The sequence below is a fragment of the Larus michahellis genome, chromosome 3 (assembly GCF_964199755.1).
Source record: "Larus michahellis chromosome 3, bLarMic1.1, whole genome shotgun sequence".
NCBI classification, from domain to species: domain Eukaryota; kingdom Metazoa; phylum Chordata; class Aves; order Charadriiformes; family Laridae; genus Larus; species Larus michahellis.
The window spans coordinates 62,288,682-62,310,163 of record NC_133898.1 but is presented as its reverse complement, the minus strand read 5'-3'; the positions used below and the strand labels follow the sequence as shown (position 1 = coordinate 62,310,163).

The 21,482-nt window shown below is 41.9% G+C and overlaps 1 protein-coding gene across 5 annotated transcripts in view; it reads left to right on the top strand.

Annotated features, from left to right (window-relative positions):
* The first annotated feature begins 9,173 nt into the window (after positions 1-9,173).
* The window catches only part of RGS17 (regulator of G protein signaling 17), a 73,897-nt gene continuing 61,588 nt past the window's right edge, over positions 9,174-21,482 (top strand). The window contains exon 1 of one of the 5 annotated variants that reach the window (XM_074580447.1): positions 9,174-9,457. The gene's annotated coding sequence lies outside the window, so the exon portion shown is untranslated. Of the gene's footprint in view, positions 9,458-9,703; positions 9,761-21,482 lie in introns of those variants that run through there. The other 4 variants (XM_074580452.1, XM_074580450.1, XM_074580451.1 and 1 more) reach the window with 4 other exon arrangements.

The window sequence follows — 21,482 nt, the reverse complement described above, 5'->3', positions numbered from 1 at the left end:
GTTTTGGCTGATTTCATTTTAGGAGCTCACAGTGATTCTTCCTGAACAAAGAGTGTGAGTTCACATTTCTCTCTACAATATTATTGTAGTCATGTTTATGGATTAGATCCATCAGACGGTACAATATTAAACCACTGACATGATGGCAAGCTCTTTCCTTTTTATTCATAGTGCTGTAGGCATATGCATTAGAAAATAAAGATGGAGTCTTGCTTAAGAGAAATGACATGTTAATTCAACACAAGAGCAACAGAAGAAGATAATAAATACAGGAAATTTTTTGAGGGAAGGAGGCTAAAAATGAAATAATGAAGTTATGTGGCTGTCTGGGTACAACTTTGGAATTGCTTTATCATGTTTAAATAAATATAGACTAGTCTAAAAGTCTTTAAATAAATAAAGACTAGTCCAGGAGTCTACTTAGGGAAGTGAGTTTTGACAGGTACATAATAACCATATATGAATAGTAATCACATGCAGCCTGTTAGCTTCCAGTCATGTGCTCAGCTCATTAAATCACGGTGCCTAGTTGAGTGACAAACTTACAGGTTGTCTTATAATTTGGATTGATGTCATAATTATGACATATTCAAATGTAAATGCTTTCAGTTGTACAAGTAAGGCACAACCTCTTTTACCCTCTCTTTTACCCTCTAAATGAGCTATAAGTTCAGGACATGAAATAGTCCTAAAATATGAAGAATGAAGACTAAAAGCATAGGAGCCAAATGCCACGCTGCTTCCCTCAGCCTTGTTACCGTTGTCACCGCTTGGCAGAAGTCCCTGAATATGGCTGCTGTTACACCCTTGCTTCAGGACTTTGGTTACATTTAAAATGATACGCAGATGAAATAAAGGACTACCACCTCTCCTGATAGTCAGAGTGCAGTTTCCAGTCTTCCAAAAGGAGTCATAAAGTCAGAGGTCAGTAAGACTGCAAGAGCAATAACAGAAACAAAAAGCTAAACGAGTCCAAATGGAGCCATAAAAAAGCCATTTTGCACAAACCAGCGTGTTTTCAAATTAGTGTTTTGCAAATTGCTGGACCTTCACCCATTGCCCGATTTTTCACCTGCTGCAAATCTCTCAAAGCATCAGTGATGTGGCTGGACCGGACTTGATGCAGCCTACTGCTGTGATGCTGGGAGAGGAGAGTGTGCATATGCCACTGCTGCTCAGCTTGGGGTTGCCTTGCAAAATGACTATGGGGAAAAAGGAAACGGAACACATCCTACATACCCGGACACCTGCAATTGAGAAAAGAACCTAAATTGGGAAAAAGCAAGTTGTATGAGAGCATTCAGAATTTATGTTAATTTTGAGCTGAGTGTAGAAACACTACATAGGCACTGGGATGTTTTCAAAAGAATTTAGACTGTCTCTAATAAGAGAGGTTGAGAAGCACCATCCTCGGACCAGCTGCATGTAACCCTCGCAGGTCAACATCATTCTGTTGTTCTGTGGGAAGGACGTGGAGGTGACAGACCTCCTGATCTCTCAGTGTTTGGATCAAGCCGTTTGTTTGCAGATAAAAGACTAAATTAATCGTGCAGGAAAATCCGACAGGGAAACTGTCTTTTGATTTTCAGGAGACTCTTTCAGAAGTCAGGAAATTGCCTCTAAGTTTCCATTTTGCTGCAGAAAACTTAAATTGAAGCAAAATGGTAATTTTAGTGGAGCTTTGACAAAAGCTTGCTTTGCATTGGCTTTGCCGGTAGCTATTCTCAGCCAAAGCAAAAAGAAGGAAAAAAAAATAGTGGGTGAGGAGGAATGACAACCAAAAAAATAGAGGCCCGAGGTTTTTGGAGGACAACTGCAATGAAAGCCACGGCACTTGCACATGGCACATCTCTTCTGTGGGGGGGTCTAATTTGCTGAAAATGTTTTTCGCAAATAGGTTGAAAACAAATTTCTGTCCTACCTGTGAGCCTCTCACAAGGCCAAATCCGTGCCCATCTACAAAGTCTGTTGTTTGGTATCTCACCTGGGAGTTGTACCTTAAGATCATGAAGTCATTGATCTCTAAGGACTGATGGATTTTGCTTTCATAACTTTTATTAGAAGGCTATTTTCAAATAGAAATTATTTCATCTGTATTATGGAAATTTAAGGCTTTCTGACCAGAGCAGTGACCAGTTCGTTATTCTTACATCATATACAAATGCTGCTGTGATCCCTTTTTCCAAATACTCAGACAAGCGATAAGATACAGCCAAAAGCAATTAGTTAATAAAATGATCCAAGAAGGGCCTGAAATTTCCTTGTGGGCAACAGACTAAATAATACCTTGCAATCCGTTTCAAAGCCATTTTTTCTGATTTTGCAGAAATCTCCAATTACTTTTGTCAGACTTTATTGACAAGTACAAGCACATTAATATACACATACACACATTAAATTATCTGACAGTATTTGTAGAAGAGCTTACCAGACAAAGAGTGAAGTTCGTATTTCCATTTATTATTGGTTTGAAGAGGGATACCACAAAAGCATGTGTTATAGAATACTTGAGGCATCATTCACAAGGACAATTTAGTGACATTTGCCTATTTGCTTTGTTACATCTGCTAGAGATTACTTACCAAAATCACCTTGTGTGGACTGTCTGTGACTTCTACTTCAAAAAGTTTCAGCTTATAGATCACAAAGAGAAAATCGCAAGTACCAGCCAGAGAACAGTGTTATTTATGTGCAAATACAAAAAACGGTAGAAAGACCAGACATCCTCTAAAGAGGAGCATGTGTGTGAATGCTGAGTAATCTGCTGTGTTGAATCATATCATTAGATTATTTCCCCCCATCTGAAGGGCTCTAAGTGGCACAGGTAGAGCGCAGTGGCCTGGCACCGGAGAGGGAGTGCTCTGCTTCCATCTCTCGGCGAACAAGAGGAAGGACAGCCAGATGAGACTTTTTCATCTGGATTCTTCATTGATCCAAAAGCCAGATGAACAGATGCTTCAAAGGGGGAGGACAGCTGTGCTATGACAGACAGGGCAGCACGGATTCTCATAAGCTTTTCTCCCAGGGTGTTCCCACCACTGCTCTGGGGCTCGCCATCACCGCAGCTACATGTGAAGTGCACAGGTTGTGGAGCCGATCCAAGAAGAAGGGGAAAACGTGTCTAGTTTGTGGTAAGGAATCTTTTCACATTACGGTCAGATGCTGATTCCTAGCCATTAAAATCCATATGACTTTGCGAGGATTCTTCTTCAAAGAGGGAAACAAGATCAGAGAAGTGCTTTCACCAGGCGATATGGCGTTGACTGTTGAAGCCAACAAGGCTGGCAGCAGAAGAAGGACCAAAGCTGGATCCCTGATGGTGGGCTCAGGGGTGCAGCCGCAGGCAGCAAGCACAGGGCACATCCTGGTTGTATGGAACTAAGGACACTGCATGTGTCTGGGGTCTGTGGGAACACACAAACCTCTGGCACCAGCCTGTGACTGACGCCAGAGCCGGGCAGGAAAGTTGCTTCTCAGATGCTCAAATTGGTAGGCTTTGGGCTGAGTTAATAAACTCCTACCGCACGTAGTGGGGATGGATGAGAGGGTCCATAGCCCAGGAAGCTGCTCACGCTGCTCCTTCAGCTGCATAATAAATTCTGGGTAGCTGAGGGCTGCAAAACCTGCCTCACAGGGCACTGAGGAAAGGGAGGGTCTCAGCTTCCCTTTTTTTTCCCCTTGAAAAAAAAATCTTGTTGGTTGTCTCAGAAGCTCCAAGTGGACGCTCATGTGTGCTTCTGATCCCAGCTCTGGTTGCTGCTAACAACTCTGACAGGTCAATTGCATATATTTCAAAAATAACAATGAAAAGAAATTGGCTAATTTAATTACCGGACACAAAATTAATTTCTTCACATTATACCGAACACATTGCCCATGCTTATAATAGATAACAGATACCACCCAAACTCTTCCAGTTTTAGTCCAGTACATCTACCTTGTTCTAGATCAGGTACAAATCTCCACCTAAAAAATTTGCCTGTTTTGAGAGGTGAGCTTGTATTCACCCATATTCTTTGGTTTCAAATGCTTGGAGGTTTTAAGTCTCACCATAACTGAATTTTTCTTTAATTTCCACAATGTAAACTCTTATAATCACGTTGTGTCACGAGGTGGAGGGGCTTTTTCCTGTTATTATTTGCACTCTGGCCTTTAGTTTCAGCTTAATTGTGATTTTCATGGAAACACGAAGTAGACAAACTAGGTAAAAAAAGAACACATAAACCAGAAGTCTTTGTGCTTTCATTTTACCCTCAGCAAAATATATAAGATTACAAACTGTGTAAAAAAACAACAGAAAATATAAACTCCCTTTTGAGAAAACAATCAAGTACGTGTTACCTTTATGCAACTTCTTAAGTATAGAATTACCTTTACATCTATATTTAAGTTCCATTTACTGAGAGTAAATATGTGTTTAAAGGCTTTCTTGATTCAGGATCATATTTTAAAACTTTTACTCATCTTTTTAGTGAGACAAAACAAAGTTTTAAGGAAATGGCATTATGTATGTCCTATGACCTTTAAGAGTAACCAGGTCATTATTAAAGAGAAATATTAAAGAGTTTGTGGATCGGCAAGCTAAGTAAAAACTAGCATTTCATTGTTGAACTTTAATCTTGATAATTTATTGTTAATTTAGGAACACTCATAACCTTGGGATTACCATTTGCTAGAAGCCGACATGTTCAAAGTACGGTGTACTTCTTGCCATCCAAGCATCATTTCTTGGGAGATATAAGTGGGTTTTATGACTACTAGCCTTAAAAAATTACTTATCATCTACTGGTCCTTTCTGTTCACTTCCACTTAAAGACCAGAAGTGTTTCACTGCAGAGTGGTCGGATCACCTGGTTACTGAAGTGAATCTCCATCTCCCACTTCTGTGCAATGAAACCTTTCAAAACCTATTCACTCTACAGATGGGGGATAAAATATATTTAGCTCTAGGAACAGTGCTAGGAATCTTTGTCTAGCTTGGGATGGAAGAATATATTTGGTGAAAAGGTAAAATGATAATGGCAGTTTATTACTAAGCTAGGATCAAGAGACCACCAGGGTAGCTCAAGCCCATAGGAAGCTCTCTCAAGAACCCGTGCTGTGGTTCAGTCTGATTTCTTCAGTTTAGTGCCAGTGACATTTTTCTTCTCATTTGAGCCAACAGACTTTTGGGTTTTGGTGGCTGTTGGCACATAACACCAGCCTTTGAAATACTGATTGCTCAGCCAAAGTTAACAGAAACAGCTGCAAAACAAGATGTCATTATCTCTGGGTCTTGCTCCAAGTGAGCTACAAGTGCACTGCCATCTGCAAAGAGCAGTTCTTTAATAAGGGGACTTCTGAAGCCTTTGTTTCTGCATATAAACAAGGCAAATTATAAATGTCGCTTGAGGAAATCTGAAAGTGGACTCTCAGAGACAGACTCTGGGTTTGTTAGATTTGTTGCTACTGCTAGAGTAAATCCCTGTAACACTGAGATGCTGTAGCTCTAATTACGTTTTGTGAGCCAGCTTTCCACCCAAATAGCCAACTGAAGATGATCACTTTTTCAACTCATTTGCTTTGTGTCAAAGAGGAAGAGTTATATTGGGGTTTTGGTGGGGTTTTTTGTTGATTTTTTTCATGTTTTTTTTGCATAGCAGCATGGAAAGATCTATTTAATTCCTTAAACTCTTCCTAATATTGTTAAAGGGCATTGGACAGCCTGATAGTTATAAACAGCCATGGCTGTAAAAGAGCCATGGTATTGCATGGACATAGCTAAGAAAGATTCAAAGCAGTATTTTCCATAAAGCAGACCAGAAATATATATCATCTCTATATACTTATTATACTTAATTATACTATTATACTTATTTATAGATATTCATCTATAAAATACAGCACATTTTCCTAACCCATTGCCTAGTTGATGCTACAAACATAAGCGTCTTGAAGCTGTTGCAATACTGCTGCTTACAGAGAAAAAAATACATGTGGCTCAGGCATACTTTAAATAATTCATTTTGTATCACATTGAGGCAATGGTGGGGACATGAAAGAAGATCATAGCTTTCTGATCATTTTGAAGTCTTTGACTGTTGATTTGTTTTAATGATAGCCTTAGTTTATTTTTTTTTAAGTTGAAGATAGGTAGACTGCTGTTACCTGAATGTTATCTTAAAGAGTTCATGACCATGACAAATTTTAAACATCTTGTATTCTACAGGTAAAATATAAAGTAAACTGAAATTATACAGTCAATAAATAATTATGTAGACTTAATACTAGAAAATAAGGAACCTAACTTCATGTCCATTAAAGTCAACAGGAATCCAGATATTAAAGATTACAAAGTTGAAATAAAATGATTTTATTAAATTTGTGTGTAATCTTTGTACAGAAAGCCTTCCCACGTACACAATGTTCTAGATTCTTACAAGTCCTTTTACAATGCATTACTCCATCCATGCCTCTTTTCTCAAAAGTCAGTGACAATTCATTAGAAAAACAATGACAACAGGTTTTACTAAAAAAAACCAAAACAAACCACAACAATGAATGCATGGTAATAATCAAATTGTTTGGGTTAAGAAATGAAAGAAGCCCGCAACAAGACACACGAACCAGGGAGAGAGGATAGAAATGTCTGGAAGAAAAAGTCATTGCAGGCAATTGCAGGGCTCTGAAATAGGCAGAAGGATTAGGCAGCGGTCAGAACAGAGTGGCTGAACAGCTATTGAAAAGAAGTGGATTTACAAAGAGGAGTTCAAGCAACGTCAAGGAATGGCTTCGATGCAGGAAACTATGGTAAATAGGAATAGCTGGGCTTGTTGAGAGCTGTGGGAAACATTAAAAGACTCATAAAAAGCTGAAGTCTTTTATTCATTTAAACATTTTAAGCATAGCATTTTCAAACTTATAAAATTTTAATTTTTTTTTCTGTTATGTAGATAAAATAATTTCCTTTCTTTCCTACCGATTACTCAGTCTCCCTTTTACGTTGAGCATCTGCATATACCTTCTATCTACCTACTAAATCTTCCGGAGAAGACACTTGCTTTGATCGGTTTCATAGCTTCGGTCAGAATAGAACCATCTTCCTAATATTAAGCAGCCACTGAAGGCTTACTGTCATCAGTTTGAGGTCAATAAGATCCACCATATGAGCTTACCGTTAAACAAAGCTTAAGACTATTTCCTAAACATCGAGGCTTTTCTGAATTGAGGCCTTAGAATAGAACTGGTGCTCTTTAAAGCTGTAGGAAGATACCCAAGCAGTAGTTTAATCATTGCAATTAACAAATACAAACACTGTTAACTCTTCATGAATATGTTTTATCCTTTTTAATACTCTTCTGAGCACTATTTCTGAAGAAAGGAATGTAAGCTAAATTTCCATAAAGATTTCCATACTGCCATGCACTCAGATGTTTAACTTGGAGTTACACCTACATCTTTATTTAGGCATGTAACTAAAAATGGCCTGATTTTCTGAGGGCAAGACTCTATGTGTAGGTAGCATTTTTATTAGGACACTTGGGATAGTTGGAAAAAACAATTTTTCAGGCCCTCAAGCTCTTCTTCAAGTCTTAAAGAAAAGCTTAAACATCAAGCTAAATATCAGTTGCTCTTAGTTTAATTATTTTAAATTGGCTGAACAATTGGAGAGAAGTCTGTTGATACACAAGGAGCAGAGGGGGATGTTTGCCAGGGAAAAGGTGAAAAGGTATGAGCAACTATAAGACAAAGAGGACAGAGACTGCAAAAATTTTGCATATATATTTGCATATATATTTTGCATATAATTTTGATATAGAATCAGTGAAACAAGTGCCTTCGGTTAGCCAACAGCCTTTGGTATCAAGCAGAGTTATGACCTTCAGTCCTCAAACTTCTCCACAAGGATCAAGATCAGAAGAAAATAGAAGTGACGGTTTCATGAGGAGTGACGTTCAGGGAGGTTAACACTGACTTTTGTCCTTATGATTCAGAATTTGAAACTTCTATCCCAGAAGTCAAAAAGTAAGCCACAGAGCCATGAGTGCTACTGCCACATTGTTAAATTAGTTATGTTTTGAATACAGATTCCTGGGAGCTGAGATGGTTTTGCTGTGCCCGTGATCTTATGGCTCTCATGCAAGTTAGCCCTTCTGGACTGTGTCCAATCCTTTTAATTTCAGCCCTACTAACATACATGCAGTTTTGGCTTCAGTTTTTGTAGCACTCTACTTTGGGATCTAGATGGAATACACAAGCGTCTAGACCAGCTTTGTGAAGAGAATTAATACAGGTTGTTGGCAAGGCACAGTACCACCTTAATCCAGCCTTGTGCCTTTTTGTACCATCTTGCCTGTTGTTTTGGCAAAGTGGTAAATGCAGCAAAGTTTTCTCTCTTCAGATATTCACATTTCTGGATTCGTGGCATGATTTGACAGGATTCAGATGCCAAATACGTATTTTTCCAGAGCTGTTGTCCTAAGGCGTATCAGTCTCCAGATTTTTAAGGTGCAGTGGGAAAGCTAAATAATGTTTTCTGTTGAGCCAAAATTTGGAAACTGGAGTTTGGAAAACTGGGACAAACTAACTGGCAAGAAAGACCTGGCAGGATTCAGGATTCAGAGCCAGATTTTCAGAGCATCCTGGTCTTGATTCTCATGGTGTCAACCTACACATCCACGGTTGCTCTTGATTTAGGCATCGGGCTTCAGGTGCCCGACATCCAAAAGTTACTCGGCCACTAAATCCCTGCCTCTCTCTCGGCTGCAGAAGGAGAACGAAGAGTTGGATAGCGGTTTATTCACCTACTTTTTTTTTCTTTTTTCTTCTATTTGGACATGCCAACGTGCGAACAGGAATAAAAACAAGCAGGAGCCCAGCACCGCTAGCGTTTCACTTTTTACCACCGGGGTGTATTGCTCCTGCCGTTAACACCGTTCCAGGCCAGAGGCTGGGATGCTGCCTCCCGGTGCGGGGGGGACCCGCTGCCCCGGCCCCCGCCGCGCTGACGGCCCCCGGGGACCCGCCGCCCGCCCCGCAGAGAGCCGTGGCTGCCCGGGGAGCCTCCCCGGGACCTGCGGCGGAGCCCGGCCGAACACCGCCATGGTCGAGCGAGAGCCGGTGCCGGACCGGGGCGGGTCGTGACTCACCCGCCGGGGCCAAGCGGGGAAACTCCCGCCGCCGCCGCCGCCGCCGGTGGGAAGGGCGCATGTGCGGAGGCTGCCTGCCTCCGCGCCGCTCCTCGCACCCTCCCTCCATCCCTCCCTCCCTCTCCGCCGCCCTCCCTCCTTCCCTCCCTCCCTCCCTCCCTCCCGCTGCCTGCCTGCCGTCCGCCCGCCGCCGCCCGCCTCTCCCCGCCGGCTGGGTGCTGAAGTTGGGCGGATGGCAGCAGCCCCGCTCCTCCTCCGCTAGGGACGAGCCGCACCGAACCCTTCCCGGGATCGCTCAGCGCCAGCCGCACGCAGCCGGGCGGGGGTGGGTAAGGCGCTCCGCTTTTATTTTAGCCTGAACCGTGTCAAACGGCATCAAAATGTCTGCTTTCTACTGATGCACTGAGTTGAGGGGAGAAGGCGGCGGTGGTGGGGGGAACGTCGACCAAACGGGGGGAGGAAGAGGAAGAGGAGGGAGGGAGGCGAGCGGGAGGATGGATGGAGGGCGGCGGAGTGCAACAGAAAATGCATTCACCGGGGGGACCGGCTGTGTGTCAGTGTGTGCGCGCGCGCGCGCGCGTGTGTGTGTGTACGTGTGTAACAACGGGCGGCTGCTGCGCCGAGGCTGCAAGGTGGGGTGCGTGTGTGTGTGTGTGTCTGTCTGTCTGTCTGTCTGTGCGCCTGTGTGTCTCCCTGCCCGCGGTGCACAAAGGGGTGGGGAGAGGTGCCGCCGGGCTCTGCCCGCGCCCTCCCCCGCCGAACCCTCCCCCCCATCCCCCGGGGTTTGCGTCTGGGGGTGCCGCGGCTCCGCCGGGCGATGCCGCGGGGCATCCGCCGCGCCGGGCGATGCTGCCCAGCCCGGGGAGGGGGAGGGACCGGGACGCCCCCGGGGAAGCCGGGGGCACGGGCTGGCGGTGTGACAGCCGCCGGCTCGTAGATGAGGCAGCGCTCCTCCTGCCTTTCCTCTTGACCTTCCCCTCCCTGTAACGCGGGTCTGTTTGGCCGGGGGGGAGGTGTTGTAATTATTATTGTTATTATTATTTTAATCCGAGGAACCGGCGGAAGCTGAGGGTGAGCAAACGAGCCGTTGCTCTAAGATCAAGAGTTGCTTTCCCATCCGTCCCCCCGGCCCCCTTTCTCCGTTGCCCCCACCGGGCCGGGCCGGGGCCGGGGAGCCCCCCGGCCGTGCCGGCGAGGGGAGGTGGCGGGGGCCGCCCCCAGCCCGGGACCGCGGTCCCCGGCCGCACCGCCCTCCGCGGTCCCCGGGCGGCACCCAGCCTCCCCCGCCCGCCGTACCCTGCGGCACCGCCATCCCTCTGCCCCGGCCTCCTTCCCGCCGCCCCTCCCTGGGAAATGTCGGCGGGATGCGGGCGGGGGCGGCGAGAGGAGCAGGTGGCCGGGCGCGGCCGGCGGGGCAGGGGATGCTCCCGGTCCGGCGCCGGTCCCGGCTCCGGTGCCGGTGCCGAGCAGAGCGGGACGTGGCAGGGCCAGCACGGGGCTTCCCTGCGCCCGGGGAAACACCAGCAGCCGCCGCCGCCGCCGCTTCCCGGTGCGGCGGGGGATGCTGTAACGCTGCCCCAGCGCCCGAACCCCGCCGTGTGCGGCTCCTGCGGTTCTTCACCTCTCCTTGGGATGAAACCGCCCGCAATTAAGAAAGCTGAGGTTGCCTAGCTTGCTCAGCTCTCAGCCCGGTATTGCAGAATTTGTAGCCACCTCTTGTTGATTTACAAGGAAACCTTACCCGCACTGTCAGGCTTAGAACTGGTAGGAGTAAAATTTAGGATTTTCGGTATTTGATTTCTTCATTTACGTATCTGGATTTTCACCAACGTGTGTCATAGGTTTGCAGCCAGATGCTTTTGCAAAATGGATGAAATCTCAAATACCCTGCTAGGTAAATGTAAGTAAGTTACATATCGTCTGGCGATAGTATTATGGGTAACAGGTGATAAATAGCTTTCTACAAATGTAATATTCATGCATTGCAAATGTGGGGAGTTCTATAAAGGAAATTAATTCTTTTTCACATCAGTGGATGCTAGTGTCATCATCCTTACGTAAATCACTAGGGAATTTTCCTGTGGCACAAGCCATTTAGGCAAACAAATTATTTAACCTTTATAAAGAAACACTGTTACACACCGTTATCACTGTTATCAAATATATATTTTTTTATTTGAGTTCATGCTCAGAATAAGCAAAATCCTAATAAAAGATACATGTGCCCCACCCCAATAAGTTTACGGCCTAAGACACGAAGGCTGTGACATACACAAGTACCTACCTCCCTAAAGTACGTAAGCGTTAGACGTTTAAATGCCTTTCTTCGTCAGGGCCTTAGATCCTTTTAAGTAGCCAAAATAAGAACATAATTTGATTAAAAGCATATGATCAAAAAAATTGCTATAGTGAGTTGGACATCTAGTCCAATATCCTGGCTCTGACTACAGTCATTAGCAGATGCTGAAGGGAGAAAAATGTAAGAAACAGGATTGGTATAGAGACATCTTTTCCTGGTGTATCCTTTTAAGTTCCAGCAAATGGTAGTGCAGGGATTTCTTAAACTGGGGTTTGCTCACAGACCATCATATTTAATAAGCCCTTGAATTTCTCTACTCCCTTTTTTAATCCATTTATACTTTGGTCTCAACCACATTCTGTGGCAATGAGCGCCACAATTTAATTATGCTTTGTGTAAAAAAGTACTTCCTTCTGTTTGCTATGAACCTGCTGCCTGATAATTTCCTTCAGTCCTCTGTAGCTTTCGTATGTGACAAGGAGCACACACTGTGGCTGTACAAGGTGCTAGCGGTGTCCTCTCACACCAGAGCAGGTACAGCGCTGGCAGATCAAGTCCCTTCATTTTATCTATCGCTGAGTTGAGAGGTCTGCCTAGGGGTGTAAAGCCATAGTCAGCCCTCAGTCTTCTTCATGTTGAAATCTACAGATAAGAATAGTCATTCTTTTTCTTGTTATGCAACATGGACACTTGTGCACAAAGAATTGCCCTGAACCCATGAACTCATTTCAAGAAGGCTACTGAAACGCTGTCTGTTGAAAATTAACTCCCTGCTCTATTGATTTGAATTGAAATCTGACTGACAGCTTGGTGAAAAATTGCCCATCCTAATCCAGTTCTCTACCTACCCTGAAAATAAAATTAAATGTTTTATTCTCAAACTGCAATTTATAATTTTTAGGAAGTATATTACATACAAAGCACAAGATACACGTCAAGGGACATATCTCCGTAAACTCTGTACATTTGAATGAGCATCACTTCTAATTGTTCTGTGTAATGTTCATTATAAGATGTGCATATTGAACAATAAGCATAGTTTCAAAGGTAAAGTTTAAATGTCCCATAAAATCTAACTGATTTGGAAGGAGTTGTGACACAAGTTTGTCTCCCCAAGAGTACTACTGAGTTTGAATCATGCTTGAGGAGCACTAGTATTGATCAGACCAACGTCGCAGAAAGCTTCCCTGATCTCACTGGTAGCCCTGCTTTGATTTCCTCATAATAATAAAGGAATAAGAGACCAGAGAACTACAAAAGCACAGCCCAGGCCCAAAGACCCAGAAGTTGTCACAGTTTGAAATCAGCAGCAGACCCAACCTGGAGCAACACAATCCACAGCAGAATGTGGACAAGTGGAGAACAGTAGAAACCCACGTGAGTTGAGGAATCCTTCACAAAAACTAAAATACTGGCAACCTCAGATGCTGTAATCGTCATCTCCCAAAAAACTAAAAGAAGAGAGTGAGTGGTATCACTATGAAGACAGGACAGGAGGGATGTCAGCCAGTCTCAGACTGAAACCAGTTTCAAACTAAATATGGGAATGAATTTCCACTTATAAATGGCATATCTGTGTGTATGTGTGTGTGTGTGTGTGTATGTGGCAAACCATATATATATATACATAAGTATATCAACTTTCCTTCACAGAAAATACATTAGCTTGAATAAATTTTACAATCCTGTATCTTTTAAATACCACTTTCTTGAATGCTTCACAGGCATGCCTTTAAGTACGAAACATATGGAGATTCTTAGGAATACGCTAGAAGTGTACTAAGTAAAACAGTATTCGCTCTTACAGAGATGTTCATCACAGTTCCATTAGCTCCCTCCTGATCATGTCTCCGTGATGGCAGGCAGGGATTTATTTTGCACTTGTACAAAGGTCTCAACTTCAGCTTTTTAAATGAAAAATATAATCTCACCACACTTGTAGTGCTTGCTCTGTGACTACAGAAGGAGTTTTCTAAGAACAAAAAATTCATGTGCTAATTAGCTTGAGTTAAAATTAGTTAAAAACTACATCCTTCAAGGAATTTTGCATTTCTGTTGACCTCTTCTTTGTCCTAAGTTGTCTTACTAATAAAATAATGCAATCAAACTTTCCATACTGTTAATTAATTAAAAGCTTGTGCATAGGGTATAAAAACAAATGAATAGATGAAGTTGTAATTAAGTTTATCTATTCATGGTTGTAGCTAATGGCTATAACTATGCAGGCTGTAAGTAGGCTTGTGTGAGTAGTTTTGCTGCTGACTCCTGGGGGGCTACTGCACCATCCGAAGGAGCTCAGCACTTCATCTCAGCGTCTCTGCGGATCTTGGCTACAGTGGGTCTGAGGCAGGGGGTACCTGTAAGTCTGGCTCCCATCCTCTGTCAAGTTAACCAATTCAGGGATCTCTTTTCTGCAAAGATTTTGTGTCTCGACCTGAAGTCGGGTATCTGCTCTCAAAAGGTTTCCCTTGGCACTGCTGCTGTCTCTAACGTGCACAAAGGAAGCAGCCAGGCAGTGTGACCGTGGCAGGAACCTGGGGGAACACTTAAAGCACACACAGAGATGAACTCAGGGTCTGCAGTGCCCCTCCTGCCCAGCCACCGTGTAACCTGGGCCTCAGCAGCTAAACGCTGGTCCGCCAAACCCTAGCATGCTTTATCTGCTTTGCACTGCTCTGGTGATGCAAAGTAGATGTAAACTCAATTTAAATGACGGGTATGCTTTGAATAATTTGTGCTGTTCTGGAATATTAATGAATCTGGGGTTAAATTTAAAAAAAAAAAAAAAAGAGTAAAAGTAATGCAATCAGTTTAAGATTGATTCTATCGTATCTTCATATAAGTTTTGAGTGATAGCTTTGTCTTTAAGTACCTTGTTTATAAAACATGAATGAAATGCTTCTTACCTTTCATACAATCAAAATTATTTACTCTGTAAGCAAATGACAGTAGGTTCTTACAAACCAGTACATTTCTAGACAGAATGTGTGTGGGGAATTACAGATAGGGAGGTGGAATAGAAATAAAAGGTTAATAAAATCTTAAATCCTAAACCCAAGCATTTATGTATTACTTAAAGACACTCAGACATCTTGAACACTACATCTGCATTGCGTGATCTTTCTCCATGCAAAAATACTATATATCTAGCCCAGTTTCTTCAGTGAGAAAGGGAGTAAATTAGTGAGTGATGCATTAAGACAGCTATGCAGCTTCTGCCACCAAAGCAGCTTCATTTAAAGCAGCTTGGCTGCTCTCTCCAGTGATACCAGCTCTGTGCTTGCTGAAATATGAGAGACATCACAAGCTGGACCACTCTATATAGCCCTAACTCTATACGTACAGACTAGAAGGGAGTGTACCGGAGTAACACTGCCTTTAAAGGGAGACTGCCACTCTGTCATGGCTCCCTGCTGTAAAAGTCAATTGATTATGCCACCTTGCTCTGCAATTTTAGTTAAGCGTAAGTCCAGGCAAGACTTGGTCTTACTCAGTTTTAGGAAGGCTGAATATGGTTTGGGCTGTTTTGCTGTGTTGTGTTTTGCTGTGCTGTGTTTTGCTGTGCTGTGGTATGCTGTGACAATGTCTTCATTTATCAGCAACTCATGTCAGTTACAGTAAAATAATCCTATGAGATAAGGCAATTAAACCACAGGAATTGTGGATGAAGGCTGTCACGGTATCCTTAGCACAGTACTTTTCTGCCTACTGTAGTTCAGGCAGCTTTCAAATGAGAGAGCTCAGAACACTGGGCACCCCAAGAGGCAATCATGTGTCCCAGGCAGCGCCCCAAGGAGCTTCAGGAGGTCCTTACATTTATCACAGTGCCACTGGCCGGCTCCTGTCATCATATACACACTGATCTCCTAAAAACCTAAATTAGAGGGATGTATATAGTATATTTTTAATACCATGGCTACTGTCTATCATTTCTGTAATGCGAGCAACCTTCTGAAGTAAGGAATTTCTTATCCAATCCACCTTCTTATGACCGCACTGCAGGCAGCACACGCTCTCCGATATTCACATTGCACCAGAGCTTTGGGTGGTGTAGATGCTGCTTTCTCAATGATGTGCATCATAGGAAAATCAAGAACAGTGAGTAATAACTTCCTGTACAAGGGCTTCACAAGTATCCCTGTTTTAATGAATGTAGGTGGGAAGTGTGGTCCTAATTACTCAGTGTCCAAAAGGTACTTTTATTTCCGAGTCTTGTTGTCTTCAGAAATTACAAAGGCCTAAAATATTAATCAGATACTTCATAGCTTTCAAGATGGGTTTGGGAAGAGAGGAGTGAGATGCGTAAGTTATTTTTTATCATTCAGATAGAATGGTTTAAAAATATATCCACAAATTATTTTGATGCTTAAGTCTAAACTCGTTTTTTGGAATGCAGATGTCCTATAATGATCTGATAATCTAACTGATACAGTTTGAGATATCTCATAATCTGGTAACTAGAGTTTAATTTATTTGTAGCATTTTTTCACTGTCACATGTATTATATGTTCAAGGATTTTTATAAACACTTATTGACCCTCACAATGTAAAAAACCAAACCACTGGTAATAATAATAATAACCAGAGTCTCATCATGCTGACCAGAATAGACAAGGATCTTTACAAATTCTATGTCTGATTATTTGATATGTAAAATCAAGACATAGAGCAACTACAAAAAAATCAAGTAAGTACTCACGTAGCGAGGATCTTGAAAAGGACAGAAGGAATACCTCTACCCAGTGAATGCAGCGACTTCATAAATTATGAAGTGATGAAAGTGGCAGCTTTGAGCTGACAGCTCACCTAGGACTGGGCATTGGTTAGTGATTCGGTGTACAATGATTCACTGTACAGAAATCTCACTGTTTATTGGATTTGTCCTCAACTCTCTCTGCAGAAGAACCATCCCCTATCAAGTATCTGCCTCAAAGCCTACGTCTGCACTGCAAATTGCAATGTAGGGTAGAGATAGCTGACAAAGGTTGGACACTTGAAAAATCTAGTTAAAGCAACACTGAGTCCTGTGCAAGAAAAATGACCTTATTTTACCTCTACTATCTGTATGTCATCTTGCATCCTGCAGTAGAGACTACTCAGAAACTGAGAAATCCGCCCCTGAATTTTTTTTCTATTTTTAAGCTAAATGTCTCCTGAGGGCATTTACCATGCAGTATGTTCCATGCTCCTTCAACCGTTGTCTTAGCTCTTCTTAAACCCGCTTCAATTGATCAATAGCCCTCTTCATCCAAAGACATCGCAACTGTTGGTTCAATAGCAGTCAGTGAAAAATACAGAAGTAATGTGGCTTTCACATGGTTGTCTTAAGATTTCAGCTTTACGTAGCCAAGGTAGCACAGCTCTTTTGGGTGCAGGACTGCACTGTGCACTTCATTTACTTCCTGTGACTTTCAGTTCTTGTTTGAGTCGTAGGTTATGTCTCCATAAAGTAACAAAAGCCCAAGCTTGTGCACTAGAACTTGATTGTCTATGCACTAAATCATTAGAATGGTCACAGACCTGTCTGGAAAGTTACCACAGTCCAGGGACCATTCCCAATAAAATGTTTGTATGAGGCTGTCTTGTTACCCAGAGCAGGTCAGTCTAATTATATGAATATAACTAAATTGGCCATTTGGCCTCAGAGCCAGAGAACAAGCCCTGGAATCGCTTAGCTTCCCAGTACAGACACATCACATCTCTTCAGGATATAGCCTCCAGCCTCTGGCTTCGCCCTGCATCCTTTCTTCTTAGGCATGTGATATTTACTTACCGATGGATCCAGATCACCTTAAGTCAGTGATTCGTCCTCATTACCTTCTATTGTTCCCTTGATATGCGCCTACTACAAACAATAGCATTAGCGATTTTTATGGTTCCTTCTGTTTTGTTCACAAGAGAGGGGAAGGTTGTCAAGTTGTATAAAAGAACATATTCCTGAAGGATCCAATTAGAAACACACCTGCTTAATAATTATTCCCCATTTGTAACTCCAGACCAATATTTATCAGTTTTTAGTAATTTAACGTTTAATTTATCATGTTGATTTTTTATCATGTTTATTTTACAGTGACAATGTTGTGTGTACTAATTGAAGTGGACATATTTATATTGACAATATAGCCATCAACTTCAGCCATCAGAGTGGAAATCTTATGTAAAATATTAATACAACTGCATCTCTTATCAATCTCAAATATGTATAGGTTTAAAATTTGTATTTGGCATAACTCATACTGAATGGCTTTAATTATATTGGGTTCATTCAAGTCCTTGAGTTTATTACTGTTAATATTCTATGAAATCTGTGGGATGAGGTAGGTATGGTTTATGTTCAATATTCATGTCTTTCATACATAAGAGGAGAGAGAATTGTTCAAGCATATTCATAAAGAAAGTGTAAAATTTAGGAAAGGGGAGTGGCTCATATCTGTATGTTCATGATATAACAGGAAAATTTATACCTTGTGTGACTTTTACTGAGCATTTTTCTTGGTCAGGCATATAATGCTGTGACAAGTACTGTGACCTGGTTTCATACAATGTGTAAAAGCAGGTGATATTTCAGGAACTTTAAAGAAAATATAGAATCCAGAAAGCTCAAAACAGTTCATATTTTTATTACCTTGTGAATTTAGGCAATTTAGTAAGGACCGAGAACAAATACAGAACACATTATGAAAAGCCTACTACCGTCTTTCCAGATTTCTGGGTTTTAGACTTAGTAAGTCTTTTAAGATAATTATTCCATCATGCCATCTTTTCTACAAGCTCACTTTTCAAACAACCACATCACCTCTGCATGCTGGGACATAGTAAAGAGCACTGCTATTTCACAGAAAAGAGATCTAGATACATATTAATTAAGCAATTACAGGATCACACGGTAAAATAGTGGCAGCTGCAGAAATTAAATATAAGGGGCAAAATTAAAAATTCTTGTTGATTTCAAGGGTCACCATTTAACATGAAGAATCTCGTCTCCCACTCCACTTCTCAGCTTCCCTTTTGCCAAAGTAACGCTCATACATAAAACATCTGAGAGAGCTTAAGATCCAGAAAATATCCAGATCCAGAAAATCTCCAGGACAAAAATGGGCATTTGCAGTTGAATCAGAAGGCAATCTTTCTGATCTTTCTAATCTTTCTAATCAAATATTCTTAGACATTTTGAAAATGACCAGAGCAAACCCCATCCAATACAATTACACCGTTCCCTTGAATATGTAACCTGAATATCAGTATGAAAACTGTTAGTTATGGCCATGTTAGAAAAAAAAAAATTCTCAATAAGCAAAAGACTTCAAAAACATGAAGACTTGGGATGATTGAGCAACGTGGCTTTACATTTCAAAAATCAGAAAGAGAAAATGGAAACATATAGCAGGTAGCATGATATCTTCTGCATATATCTCCCAATATTCATTTCATCAGTCCTTTAAAACAACCTGAGATTTTTGTGATCCATTAAACTATTACCTGTAGATCTGTTGTCCTCATAAAATGAGTTAACTCCAATACAGTGAAGTCAGCCAAATAACACCTCCTGTCTTAGCTTTACCACATTAAATCTAAAAAAATTCTATGCACATTTCTTCTGGCTTGATTGTTAGTTTTTACGATAAAAGATCCTGCAAGATCACAGTTATAATACATACAAAAAAATGTTTTTACAGGTGATAACAGAGAGTGGACTAACTAGTCAACTCACACATAATGCTAGTAACGAATGCAACATATCTTCTACCCCAGAGAACTCTCAATTTTAATAACACTGCATTCTTGGGTTTGATCAGAGCTTGGTCTAGGGGATATGCTTTAATCAGTCTATATCAGCATATACTTTATATACGCTTATATGTATTTCTCTGTAATTTAGCCTAAGATAGTTTGAATTAATTGTCTTCTACTTACCACGATGACGGAATACATCCATGGGCTGTGGCTTAAGTTCCTTCCAATCAACTCCCCCAGTAACTTTACCCTGAAGTATGCTGATGGCCCAAGTAAATGCAAGGTATTTTATTTTTCCATGAAAAGTAAGTTACTGCATGTCCCTTTAAAGAGGGGGGGGGAAAGGCCTCTTTGAATTCAAGTAAGTATGGTCTAAAAGAACTTTAATGTAAGAAGACTAAATTTGTCTGTAATTTATTGCAGACGCAGCTGTAGCTGGGATTCAGTTGGTTTAAGGTTCACAGGGGTTTTTAAGACTCCAAATAATTGAATTGCTATTGAAGTATAAGGCATTTTTCCATTAACTTGAATGGACTTCTATGGCAGAAACTATTCCTACATGCAATGCCAGCCATCAGTCACATTTAAAACACGTGATTGCAAGGCTCTGTTTCGGCTTTGTTAAGTAGAAACTGTTCTGCTGGACAGTGAGATCATACGCAACAAGGGGACCGAAGCCAGAGACACCTTGACTTTGACTGCACCCTATGCTCTGAGGTACTAGCTGGAATCACCCAAAGACAGTATTTTATGTTTTAAAACCAAGTTGGGTACTATTCATAGAGCAGACTTTTTTTCCCCCCCCCCATGTTAAACCCTGAGCTATGTAGGTGAGAGACTGTTTTAAATTGTGCTACAGTGCTATCCTCTAAGGTACAGAGCGTATCCAGCAAAGTGCCAAGCCAATCAACTGCTATCGAACCAGGCTGGCAGCATGTGCTCCGCAGCTTTTTGGATTAGACTGCTTTTCATTAGTATGACCAATTCCAGCAGGTGGCTTAGTAGTAGTTTTAGGAACATTGGAAAATAAGAACAGAGACTGGAGGGAACACCCTGGCTAATTGCATCCCTATCTCCGGCTGTTTCCAGCAACCAGTTCTTACCTTTCCTTCCATTTCTGGATCAAGTTAACATTAAAGCAGGAAGGGTTTTTTTACATCTATTCTTACACAAAGGCTGTTCCAGAGCTCCTGTTGAAAACCTTTTTCTCATTTCCAGCCACGTTTATTCAAAGGCAGCTTATTCCCCATTTGTTCTTGTGCAATTGTCCATATTAAATTGGTCTCCCTCCCCTCCATTTGTCCACCTGACATGCTCATCTCCCTCACCTTTAAATATTTGTCCCAGTAATATGCTCTTTAGATCAAACAGACATCAGTAGATGGATGGAACCCTCAGAATGCAAAATCCTTGTATCTTGTGAAGAAAGAGGGCTCAAATGCCATGGCAGCAGCACTCCTCCCAATCAACGAACCCCTCCTCCAGCCCTTTCCCTTCATAACTTCGTCTGTGGAGCTCCCTGGAGTAGGAATGCAGTAGGCTGCGTGACTACTCCATGAGCACCCTCTCTCTCCCATTTATGTAAAGGAGATCCCTTGCTAAGGAGTATTCAAGGTGCAGCTAACACCTAAAAAAATCTTAGAAGTGTCCTGCTTGAGATGCCCTGCTGTGACACAGTGCAATCCTTGCTGTGAATAGTGGCAGCAAAACACGTGAGATCATGTGTGTAAGAGAAGACTCACCTACATAAACCTTGCGGTGGACTAAAAGTGGCTCTTTTTTTTTTTTTTCTATCACCAAAAGATATTTCCATGTTGATCTGGACACAAGAAAGCTTCGGTATCAGTATAATTTCTCAGACAAACTGACTTTTTCAGGAAAGTCTTCTGTAAGTTACTTATAAGTGGTTCTCAATCTTGACATCTTGTGGGACTAGATAAATAAACAAAATATTAATGTAGACACTTAGATATTAGTCTAGAAGAGCAGAGTTCCAGCAGTAACAACTGCGTGATGCAAATGCTTTGGTTCACCTAGATGAGATTGCACAGGACAAACAAAAATGTCATTGCTTTGATTTGTTGCTGCATGAGTCACTTTCAAAAGAAAAGTCAAATCACAAGAGAAAATTAAACATTTGTCAAGGAATGAAGAATCTGGGCCACTAGGATGAATCGGCTGATGATTATTCTTAGAGTTCAGTTCTGTTATGAACTAGGTGTTGTTGACCCGCTTGCAGACTCGAACAGAATGAGATCATGCAGGTATGAGGGTTATACAGATATGAGGGTTTCACATTCACATCTCAAAAGTTGTCTTTA